The 12,506-nt window shown below is 39.1% G+C and overlaps 1 protein-coding gene across 2 annotated transcripts in view; it reads left to right on the forward strand.

Moving 5' to 3' along the window:
* The first annotated feature begins 6,487 nt into the window (after positions 1–6,487).
* The window catches only part of LOC131251670 (uncharacterized), a 46,330-nt gene continuing 40,311 nt past the window's right edge, over positions 6,488–12,506 (forward strand). The window contains exon 1 of one of the 2 annotated variants that reach the window (XM_058252531.1): positions 6,488–6,558. The gene's annotated coding sequence lies outside the window, so the exon portion shown is untranslated. The remainder of the gene's footprint in view (positions 6,559–12,506) is intronic. The other variant, XM_058252533.1, reaches the window with a different exon arrangement.

Consider the following 12,506-nt stretch of genomic DNA (forward strand, 5'->3'; position numbering starts at 1 on the left):
TACAAAATAGGAAAAATGCTATAAAAATGGGCATTTAAGTGTTTTACTTGACATTTGAATTTGAAAAAGAAATTAAATGTCACTATAATAGTCTTTAATTGAGTTTTTATAGATTCTCAATTCAACGTATGAGTGGTGGTCTATCACACTTGTATGTTGAGTTATATCACGAAATGCCCATGTTTACTTACGTGGCCATCTAATAAGTTGGCCGACCTAATCTTCTCTATATAATGCTCTTGTGGATTTATTGGTTGCATAATTTAAATATTATGCATAAATGAAATATTGGCACTTGTTGACATACACAAATAACACAACCTTAAAACCAAAGTATTATAGTATGTTTTTTTGAAAAACCGTCAACATTGAGGTAGAGTTATATCAATATGGCTATAGTACTAGTAGTAATATCACCAGTGGGGAATGACAACAGCCTACCACGAAGTAGGAATACACTGAAAAAGCAAAGAATGGATGCGAGCGACACTATTCGTCATAAATTCAAAAATTCTCATGTCAACCATTATACCTTTAAGTGCAACATGTCCTAAGAACCTATTGGGTTGAGACACATCTCCTGTTGTCAGATCTAAGGGTATTGTATAAACAAAATTTTTACTTTGAGTAAAAAAATTAATTCCACCAACTTTAAATATCTATATTATATTTGAAAACCCACACGTCATCAATGATGATAAATGTTAGTCCATGAGGTTTTCCTTTATGAACTTTGCATTGATAATACATACAAGCTCCAATGTCCTCATGGGGCTACCCCACTATAAGGTATAGAGGTGACAACCCCCACTACTATGGAAAGAGATAATATGCTTGCATCACTAGGTGGTCTAACCCTCGCTCAATAATAACAATATCGTAATAACACGCTTTAGTGGATAGCAAAATGTAGGCTCTCTAATATTCATCATTCTAACGTTATCTTCTATTTGATAAAGCACCAACACTAAATGATAAATACCTCCTAATATTATATTGTTTTAGTGCTTATGTCACCCTGTTAAGTCACAATTAAGGTATTTAATAATGGTAACAGCAGCCGTAATAACCATTGTGCCTCTATAATATTCGAAGTCTTTTTTTTTTAAAAGGAAGAATATGCAATTTTTTTTAAACGGGCATCACTATTCAGTCTCATAACATGTATTAGTTCCCATCATTGCTATTATAAATACCTAATTTTTAATACATTAGTCTCAGCAATTTTTTATTATAAGGAATTTGTGCTATCTCACATGGTTTATGTAGTCTATAACTAATAAATGTTTTCTACATTAAGGTGTGTGTGTGCGCGCGTGCGCATTGGAGGGGATGTTAAAAAGTGCCCGATTTTTACTTTCATCATGTAAAAGTTTGGTCACATATCAAATGGGAGAATTATCATGAAAATAAAGCTTAATATCTTAAGGATAAGCATACTTTTACCTATAAATTTAACACAGATGAATAAAATATTTTGAAGACAAGCATTAACATACTTACATAAAATTTTAATTTAAATGCAGAGTTAAATGACCTTGTATACTTATTTTGAGAGATTTTCTTATGGCTCTAATATGAGAAACTTTAATATTAAAGAAGAAAAATAATTTAAGGATAAGCGTTTTTGTGCTTTCACCCAATATTTATATTTAAAACAATGATGCATACATTTTAAACTAACATTTTAGTGCATTTTCTTTGAATTTTAATATGAAAAGAGAGCTTTGAGGATCAACATTAAGGTATATCATTTAATTTTAATTGGAAGATGGAAAATGTTTTAAGGATGTACATTTAAATACATTTGTCTAAAATTTTAATTCAAAACAAAAGCTAAATACTTTTAAGATAAGTGCTTTCAATGCATTTTTCTTTAAATGTTGACATGAAAAGATGGCTTAATACTTAACAAAATAAACATTTGTTCACTTTTATCTAAAATTTTCAAAAATAATAATAATAATAATAATAATGAGGCATTCAGGTAGTTTATCTAGAGTTTTAATTTGAAAAATAGGTTAAATGCCACTATGATAGTCATTTGAGTGATTTTTTTTAGAGTTTTAACTCAACATATGATAAATAAGTGCGACACACTTGTATGTTGAGTTATACAATAAAATGTTCATTTGTTTACTAGCGTGAACATTTAATGAGTTAGCCTGATTTTTCTCCATGTGATTCTCTCGTGGATTCTTTGGTTACATGACTTGAATATCATACATAAATGGCATGTTGGCACGCATTGATATACACAAATAATGCAACTTTAACTAAAGCAAAGTGTAATAGTATGCACTTATGAAACACTACCAACATTGAGCGGCCCTATATCTGTATGGCTATAGCATCGGTAGTGTTAGCACCAATAGTAAATAGCAACGGGCTGCCATTAAGTAGCAATGTACTAAGAAAACAGAGTGGATGTGAGCAACAGACTTTATTGTGTATTCAAAAGGTTTCATGCGGGTCATTAGATCCTTAAGTGCCGCATGTCCTAACAATCTATCAGGCGATGCCACATGTCCCATTATCATATCTAAAGGAAATTACAAAAGTAAAAAAATTAATTTGACTGAAAAATATCTATTTTACCAATTTTTAATATATATTTTATTTAAAATCCCACACATCATCCGAAACAATAATGATTAGAGTACAAAGTTTTCTTTTCTATGAACTTCACATCGGGAATACAAATAAGCTCCAAGGTCCCTATGAGACTACTCCACTATAAGGTATAGAGGTGACAACCTCTACTACTCTAGAAGAGAATAATATGCATGTGTCACTGGGCATTTGACCCTCCCTCAATAATAATGGCATTGTAATAATGCACCATAGCAAAAAAGTAAGACTTAAGCTCCCTAATACCTATTGCCTTGGCGTCTATTTCCTTTTGATAGTGCATTGGCATTAATGATTAATATCTCCTAGTGATATATTTTCCGATACGTATGCCACGTTGTTAAGTCACAACCAATGTATTTTGTAATGGCAACAGTGGTCGTAACTGCCATTACAACTCTATAATGTTAAAATTTTTCTTAATGAATAATGTCCCATTTTTTAAAAATAGGCATCACAACCTTATAATACATACTGATTAATTCCATTATCATTACATAATCATTTTTTTAATACTTCGTCTCAATAAAATTCTATTGTAAATAAATTTTATTGTCACATATAGTTTACCTGATTTACCATCAAGAAATGCTTTTTATATTAATGCATTTCAAGAGACAGAGCGGAGATCGTTGAAAAAGTGATTGCTTTTATCATGTAAGAGTTTAATCTAGTATCAAATATGGAGAAGGGCTGTGAATGATTTATACAACTTTCTTTGCTTTAGTCTTTTGAAAAAAGTAATACTACATACTATTAACTTACATGTGTGCATGAGATTGGCATATAGGAAAAAAATCAACCTAAAAATTTGAATAACCAACTTATTCAAACGTGTATTCACAAGTATGACCCATTTATCCTCATGCACCACGTGTAAGTGTGTTATAATGAGATGAAGTCTCTCTTTATATTTTTAAATAAGAATTTCATTTCTTGAAATTTACATAATTTTAAAAAATTAGCAAATTCTTTTTTATCTTTAGGCGTGCAAAGCAAGTATGATGATGTTTTTTGGATATTATATTTTCTAAAACATATACATCTTTAAGACTTTATATCGTACATTGGATGACTACGATGTAGGGATAGTGTGCTTTTAAATCTACCATACCGGAAAAAAAAAGCTTGTCCAACAAAAAAAAATCCTTTATGAATTAGAATTTATTTATGTGTGTTGTTATATATTTCAAATTGATACTATGACAAAAGATTTTACGTCAATGTGCAAGGTGCCTGGGCTAAGCAGAAAAGCTTGCATGTGCTGCCCATTCTTACAAAATCTCAACCATTCGTTATTGTGCTCTGTATCCAATAATCCCGGCCATTCATCATTGCTATCTGTGAATGATCCTGGCCATTCATTATCTTGGCTTTTAATTAATGATGAGTAATGCTGGACTGAGAGCATATTCTCCTCGCATGTGAAAATGATAAAAGACATGCTACATCTGAGAAGCAATTCCTACAAGCGAGATAGGATGTCTTCAGGATCAAGATGATCTTATCATCATGTGAGAAACGAGGGAACGACTTGGATTTTACACATTTATTCCTCATCCATGTGGGCGGCGAAAAGTGCAATTGAGCGAACCCACAACATTTCTCCACACAGAGCCATGATTGATTGCCAGTAGTCCTCCCTCGTGTCAGATGGAGGGGAGATATTGCGCCTCACATGCTATAATGTACCCGTGTATAGTATCAGGTCATTTAACAGATGCGGCCTATCGTAAGCATGCACTGTAAAAAGAAAATCAGGATGTTCCACTACCTAGGTGGGCCACACATCAACCTATCTGATGAGTGGGTTAGATTTATGGCTAGCAGATGTTCACGATGGGACCCACTTGATTGGATGGATATCATCATCTCATGTAATCGAATGCACCATTACAATCCATCTAGATGGGCAGAGGGAATGATCACTCGCGTTCAAACCGTGTAGGGTTAGCCATGATGTGTTTATCAAATCCAAACCGTGCATCCGGGAGCCTTTGCCGTCCATCCCAGTAATCTTACCTAAGAAAGACTCGAAGTGGGACACATAGTAATTCACAATCACGCCCAAAAGCTATATATTCACTTTTTGTGGCCCATTGAAATTTTGGAATGGCTTGAGCTCAGATGTCCCTTCATCCCGGTGGGGCTCACCTGATGAATGGGTTGGATGACATTTAAACAATACTGTGTAGAGCTGGGCAAGATCCAATCCAAACTGACGGATCCGACTTGTTCGAACTAGTCGGATTCGATCCAATCTGACCCGGATCGAAAGCCAGGATCGAGTAGACCCACTCAAATCTGACCGCACATCGAGTCGAGTTCGGGTCAGTAGCCAATCCGATCCGATTCGATCCGATTCGGTCGGGTAGTATAAATATATTTTTTAAAAACTTTAACTTTTACCCCTCTTTTATCCAAACGGCGAACCCTAACCCATCCCTACCTAAGCGGCGCTGCACGAGGTTTTTCTTTCTCTCCTCGTTTCTCTCTGAATTTCCCTCATATCCTTCTTTCTCTCCTCATTTCTCTCCCTCCCTCTCTCTCTCTCTCGATTTCCCTCCTGTTTCCTTCTTAGCACAGAGTCTCCAGCTCGGCTTGACTCAGCCCAGTCTGAATTGACCAGATAGACTCAACTCGATGCGATTCAGTTTCCCTAACCGAGTCAAACTCGGCTCGGGTCAGGGCAACAAAGATTCTGATCAGATTGAGTGAGCCCTGCTGGACTTGGTTCCAGATCGGATCGAGTTCGGGTCAAGTTCTTGGAAAAATCAGATCAAGTTGAGTTGGACCCTATCCGGGCCGACTCAACTCCATGCCCACCTCTAATATTGTATAATACAAATTCCATCTTAAGTTTCTACGTCAATGTCCTCCATCATTACAATGTGTGGCTCACCTGAGTTATCAATCAGAATGGATTATGGGATCCAGGCGTAAAAGTGTGTAATGCATATAATGGACGGTCTGGATTTTTCACACATCATGGTGGGCCAATGGGATCGAAATGGTAATTACCATACTTCCGAGCGCATGTGATCGTTCCTCCGAGACTAGCAGGTGGTTCTCACACCAACTACTCAACGAATCACACGATAAGGGCCCCCATCTTCCCACAGTACACGTCTTTCCAATTTTAACAAGTGGGACCTATTTATCATCAATCCAGACCGTTAAAATGTTGTTCCCACTGAATATGGATCAATTCCCTTGATGTAGGAATCTCAACCGTTAGATTTGGGCTGACATATATACGGTTAAAAAGAAAAACACGACAACGGTCCAAATTCAAGTTAAAAGATTAATACTATTTTTGAATTATAAGATCGATAATTTTTCTAGAATTATCTGTCCATAGTGTGACTCAACAGGACTAACGGTCTGGATTTTACTTAAATATAGAGCCCACTCGTCAGAACTAAAAATGCGCGCATGCAAAGACAGGGGCACGTATATCGTAATAATGGTGAGAGTTCGCTTTGCATTTGTCGCGAAATAGGATCAGCATGTGTCGCTACCTACTGGGAACACCATCGATGATGATCCAATGATTTCAACCGTCCATATTCTCTATACTATCATAAATAATATATTATCCCATGATCGAACTTAATGTCAACTTCCACATGCGATTTTGAGAGTTGATGCGAGCCATTGAAATTTTCTTTTCACTGTTGCAAATTCATCTACAGATATTCATGGTAAATATCATCCGTTCAGATAAAATTCCTTATATTTGTATCTAAAGAAAATACTCATCAACATGGACCGTCCCGATCATTTGAAGAGTCAGCATGTGGGCCCAGTGAACAGCGACAGATGCTTTCTACTGAATCGCGACGGAGGAAAAAGAGTAATTATAATTCAGAGGGAGGGTATCTGTACAAGCAGAAGTCGCTTCCGCTCTTCTTCTTCAGATGAAAGGTGCGCTTCCAATCTCTTTCATTTCCACCTCAAACAGGATTCATTTTGTGTGGCCCACCGGATCGTGCGCATGGCATCCGACCCGTCCATCAGTGTCGCCTCACCGTGAAAATGGGACGCCCCAAAAATCAGGTCGATCAACCGTCATTTAGCTGCCACGTCAATCTACTGGCTTTTGGGTGGTTGTCCATTGTTTTATATGATGTAGCCCACCTGATTATTGGACCGGCATGGTTTTTGGAGCGTCAGACGCCAGTGGACGGTTTAGATGCCATGCTCACGCCCGGTGGGTAGCAGCTGTAGAGTTCACTTCATTGTTAGGTTTTCGTGAATTATTTAGGTTTTGGATTTCACGTTACGATTGGAGAAATAAACTGTAATTTAGGGTTTTATTTTAATATTTAGATTGCATGAAGGATGCATCTAACCCACTTCTCCTCTTCTTGTGCCTGGAGTCGGTGCTCTGCTGGCGATAAGAGCACTATCCAAAATCTGTCTATCTGCCATAAAAGCACCTTGATTTTCTGAAATGGCTTTAAAGAGGATAAGTCCTGAAATAAGAATCTTGGCCAAAATCTTATAAGGGTCACCTATTAGATAATTGGTTTGAAATCTTGTAATTATTTGGCCCCTTCTACTTGAGAAGAAGGGCAATAAAAGAAGCCCCAAGCTCACAAGAAAGATGGCTCCACGCGGAAAATTCTGCTACAAAATCCATAACCTGCTTTTTAACCATACGCCAAAACTTCTAATAGAAGAGTATAGGGAAGCTGTCGGGACTCGGGGGTCTTATCCTAACACATAGAACATAAAGCCACGTTAACAATAGAGTCACAAATCTGGCTTCTGTCTGAAGTTCTAGCACCATCCACAATTAAACTTGATATTTTGGTTCTGTGAGCTCGGGCACTAGCAGTGTGATAGAACAAACAAGTATTCTTGGCCCCTTCTTTGAGCCACAATGCCTTTGACCTTTGATGCCATTTAATTTCCTCATCATTAGCCTGATTAGCATATCTAAGAGATAAGTTAACCATCTTCATTCTTTCTTCTGCCGAGAGGCCGCCACCCTCTTCTAATATATCAAGCTCATGAATCTCTGCAGCCATTTTATCAAAATCTGTCTCCCTTCCACCAAGAACATCTTCATTCCACAATTTGAGCTTTTCTTTCAGCATCTTTAGTTTTTGGCGGATTTTGAAACCTGCATAACCATCCACTGAAATGGAAGACCACCAATCTGCAACTAGCTGCTCAAATCCTTCAATTTCTAGCCAAGAGATTTCAAATATGAAGGGTCTTGGGCCCTAATTCTCTTCATCAACCTCTAAAACTATGGGTCTATGATTAAAAAATAACCTTCTATGCTGACTTTCAATCCAATCTACTAAAGCAAAAAATCTGTCCAGCCGCGAGAAAATCGCATTATCTTGCCCATTACACCACCGAATCTGGCCCTTCCCAACGGGAGGTCCACCAACACGTGCCGGCCCATCCAACTAGAAAAAGATGCCATACTGCTAGTTAGCCTCCCTCCCTTGGACTTTCATAAGAAAACCGCACCATGTTAAAATCCCCCTAATGCACCAAGGGGTCTCTGATGCAGGACATGAAATTCAAGTATGATGTACAAGATTTTCAGGCTTTAGATCACACTAGTTCAGAAACAATTACACAAAATTCCACATCCCACACAAAAGTTCAAACACTCAATCAAGGGGAATCTTATGCGGATCCTGCCTACACATGTTAGGGCCGGATCAATCAAAATTATAGACTAAACAACAATCAAATGAGGGTAAATTCATCCACACATGCACATAAATTATTTCCCAATCCAAGGGGTTCACTGATTTCAATTCGGGGAACCCTAAGGTTGAAGAAAGGGCATAAAATTGGGAATTTGAGTAATTTAAGGTTAGGTTTAGGGATTTTGGGTGAAAGAAGAGTGAAAGAAAGGGGAAAGACGAACCAGAGAAGTACCGCACGTGTGGACAGCAGCAATGGCCCAGACGCACGTGTGTGATCCCGACCGCACATGTGTGGGGCTCGCTATTCAGAAAAAGGCCACCTTGGCCCTGGTCGGTCAGGGATAGACTCTAAAACCCCCAAATCTCAGTTCGATCCAATGCACGGTTTGTGCGTGGTGCTCCGCCGAAGTTTCAGCCCTCCTACAGGGTCAGATTCTGGAAATCTGCTGTAGAGAGAAAAACGGCTGCAATAAAGGATGTATTTGAAGCGTAGATGATTGTAGGAGAAGAGAAATATGAATGGAAGAAGATGGGGGCGAATCGGGATAGGTGTGGCTTCACACCACGGTAGTCAGCCCTTCAAGTAAGGGAGGGTTTCGCACCCAATTGAATCTCTACAACTCAGCAATTTAGAGGAGCAGAAAAACGTAGCGATTTTATTAATTTTTATTGAATGAAAAGGACTCGAGGGGTGCCTATTTATAATAAAACCCTATACATCAAAACTCGCGCCATGTGCGCAACCTATTACTTGGTGACGAAGTAATAAAAAATAACAACTAATCAAAGCAATTTAATCCGTCCATGATATTCCTAATAACAATAATAAGCAAAACCCAAAGTACTAGATTAATTAGAATAGTGGGCTACGATCATGAGAACCCATGATGAGATTCACATGGCTATCGGGTCAACTCTAATGAACCAAAATGCAGCCCTCTAACTAGGAGGCCCTCCCTGGATGTCGTCACTGATCCAGATCGATGGTGGGGCCTCCCTCCTTTCGTACATGCGTAGGGGGGGCGTACATGTGCGCGAGATGTTCCCATCAATTCTCCCCGGCTGTGAAGGTTTCATCACTGACGAAACAAAACACCTGAACCGCTCTGAGATGTAAGGATTAAGTCTTTGAAGCTCCTCCTCAGCGAGCCACGTACTGTCTGAAGCTGGGCGTGACTTCCACTTGAACAAGAACTTTTGAAACCCGCCGTCCGATGTAGATATTATCTGATGGTCGAGAATATCCTCTATCTCCTTTTTGAATGTGGGAAGGGTAGGTGTGGGAGGTAGAGGCTGAGAAGATAGGTCGGAAGGGGGCTATGGATTAAGTAAAAGATTTTGAAAATCAGGATGGTTAAGTGATAGGCTGGAGAATGTATCAGTGGTCCCCTGAAATGCAACTAGATCATCCACATTGAATGTGGAACTAATTCCCATGGAAGGTGGAAGATCTACCACACACGCATTGAAACCGTTTCGTTTTATAATTTTGAATTTTCTAGCACTACGCGCGTATAATTTACGAATGGCTCCCTGAGGGTATTGCTCTGGTTTAATGCAGACCATCACAGAATCCCTTGTGTTGGTCTGCAGAAAGTGTGTAATGTTCATTACTAGTCGTGATCTTCTGCCTGATTTCTTGATGCCATGAATGAATGTGATGCGCAAAAGACTTTGCAGACTTTGACGACCTATGGGACAGTGATATAGGGATGAGATCAATAAGTTTCCTAGGTTTATAACCAGTAACGACTTCAAAAAGGACTTAACCCTATGGACCTATCAACAGAACTATTAAACGCAAACTCGGCTATAGGTAGTATGATGCCCCACGTTCTGGTGTGCTGTATATCCCTCATAGGGGGAACTCATCTACTACCGGAATGGCCTCAGTGAGTAACTCTACACTAACCTTTGGTGCACTCTCTCTAGCCACAAGGCCGTACATGTCGTACCACTCAAAAAGGTGGTTCATGTCTGCCAACCAATCTTGAAAAACTTTAGGGTCTAAGTGGCCATCAAATGTGGGGGCATTTATTCTAAATCCTTTGAGAAGTTATGCATCAGGGTGATAGTGGTCTTGATGTACCTTACGGGGTGGGTGCACGGATACGCGCCCATAACTGATTCCTTGGTCACCTCCATTCCTTGGTCCATCCTCTTGACCACCTTCCTGAGATTGGGCATCTTCCCCAATGGTGGGGTTTGCCCTGGCGGAGGTCTCTAGTTGGGTAATGCGCACATCAAGTTGTTCAAAGCGTTGATCCATACGTTGTTCCAAGTGCTTACCCAAAGACTCAAACCGCTGAGTCAGCTTGTTCATTGACTTTTGCAATTGCTCCATGTTTAGTGTAGGGTGCAAGCAAAAACCACGACCTGTACGTGTGAGCATACAACTACTAACTCAATCTAACGACCTTCTACTACGACTATATGTGCCTAGATAGGACTAAATGCTCCTATAGGACTCTATATGGAGAAAACGACACAATAATACTCAATTTCCAGCAACCTATCTGTCCAAAAAATCTGTCAACAGAAAATCCAGCAAAGAGATGTGAATTTTCTGATAGCAGAAAATTCAGCAGCCTATATCAGAAATTATGAACCTCTAAACAACTCTATATGATGTTACTTAATGCATAATGGACACAAATAAATTAAACCCTAAACATGCAATGCATTCCCCCACAAGAATCCTAAGCTCTGATACCAAATTTGATGCAGGACACGAAATTCAAATATGATGTGTAAGATTGTCAGGCTTTACATTACGATAATTCAGATACAATTACACAAAATTTCATATCTCACACAAAAGTTCAAGCATTCAATCAAGGGGAATCTATGCGGGTCCAGGCCTACACATGCTAGGGCCGGATCAATCAAAATTATAGACCAAACAAGAATCAAATGAGGGTAAATTCATTCACACATGCACAGAAATAATTACCCCAATCCAAAGGATTCAGAAATTTCAATTCGGGGAACCCTAAGGTTGAAGAAAATGCATAAAATTAGAGATTTGAGTAATTTAGGGTTAGGTTTAGGAATTTTGGGTGGAAGCAGAGTGAAAGAGAGGAAAGAGACAAACCAGAGAAGTACCGCACGTGTGAACAACAACAATGGCCCAGACGCACGTGCGTGTGATCCCGGTCGCACGTGTGTGGGGCCCACTATTCAGAAAAAGACCACCTTGGCCCTGGTCGGCCAGGGGTGGACTCTAAAACTTCTAAATTTCAGTTCGATCCGATGTACGGTTTGTGCGTGGTGCTTCGCCGAAGTTTCAGCCCTCTTGCAGGGCCAGATTCTAGAAATCTGCTATAGATGGGGAAACATCTGCAAATATTGATGGATTTACAGATAGAATGCTTGTAGGAGGAGAAATATGGATGGTAGAAGGTAGGGGATAATCGGGATAGGTGTGGCTTCGCACCACGGTTGTTAGCCCTTCGAGGAAGGGAGAGTTTCACACCCAATTGAATTTCCACAACTCAGGAATTTAGAGGAGCAGAAAAACGTAGAAATTTTATTAATCTTTATTCAATGAAAAAGACTACAAGGGGTGCCTATTTATATTAAAACGCTATACTACAAAACTCGCCCCATATGCGCAACCTATTACTTGGCGACGAAGTAATAAAAAATAACAACTAATCAAAGCAATTTAAACCATCCACGATATTCCTAATAACAATAATAAGCAAAACCCAAAGTACTAGAATAATTAGAATAGTGGGCCATGATCATGAGAACCCATGGTGGGATTCACATGACTATTGAGTCCACTCCAACGAACCAAAACGCAGCCCTCTGACTAGGAGGCCCTCCCTAGACGTCGTCACCGATCTAAATCGATGGTGGGGCCCTCCTCCTTGCGAACGTGCGTAGGGGGGGCGTGCATGTGCGCGAGATGTCCCCATTAGTCTCCCATCTCGTCTTGACACTATCAAGCTCCTCCTAGAACTACCTATGCAGACTGTATAAACATGGGCCATACATTATAACAAAAACCCACTGAAATCCAAAAGAAATGTCACGCAGTAGGATAGAAACAAAAAAAAAAAAAAAAACCTCCAGAAAAAAGAATCAATCTTCCTCCAAACGTCAAATTTTTAAGAAACAATAATCCCCCTACCATCCCAACAACACCAACAACTAGTCGACATTTTTAACACCCCAAATAGAACCAGGATA

This window comes from Magnolia sinica, chromosome 7 (assembly GCF_029962835.1).
Source record: "Magnolia sinica isolate HGM2019 chromosome 7, MsV1, whole genome shotgun sequence".
Classification (NCBI taxonomy): Eukaryota; Viridiplantae; Streptophyta; class Magnoliopsida; order Magnoliales; family Magnoliaceae; genus Magnolia; species Magnolia sinica.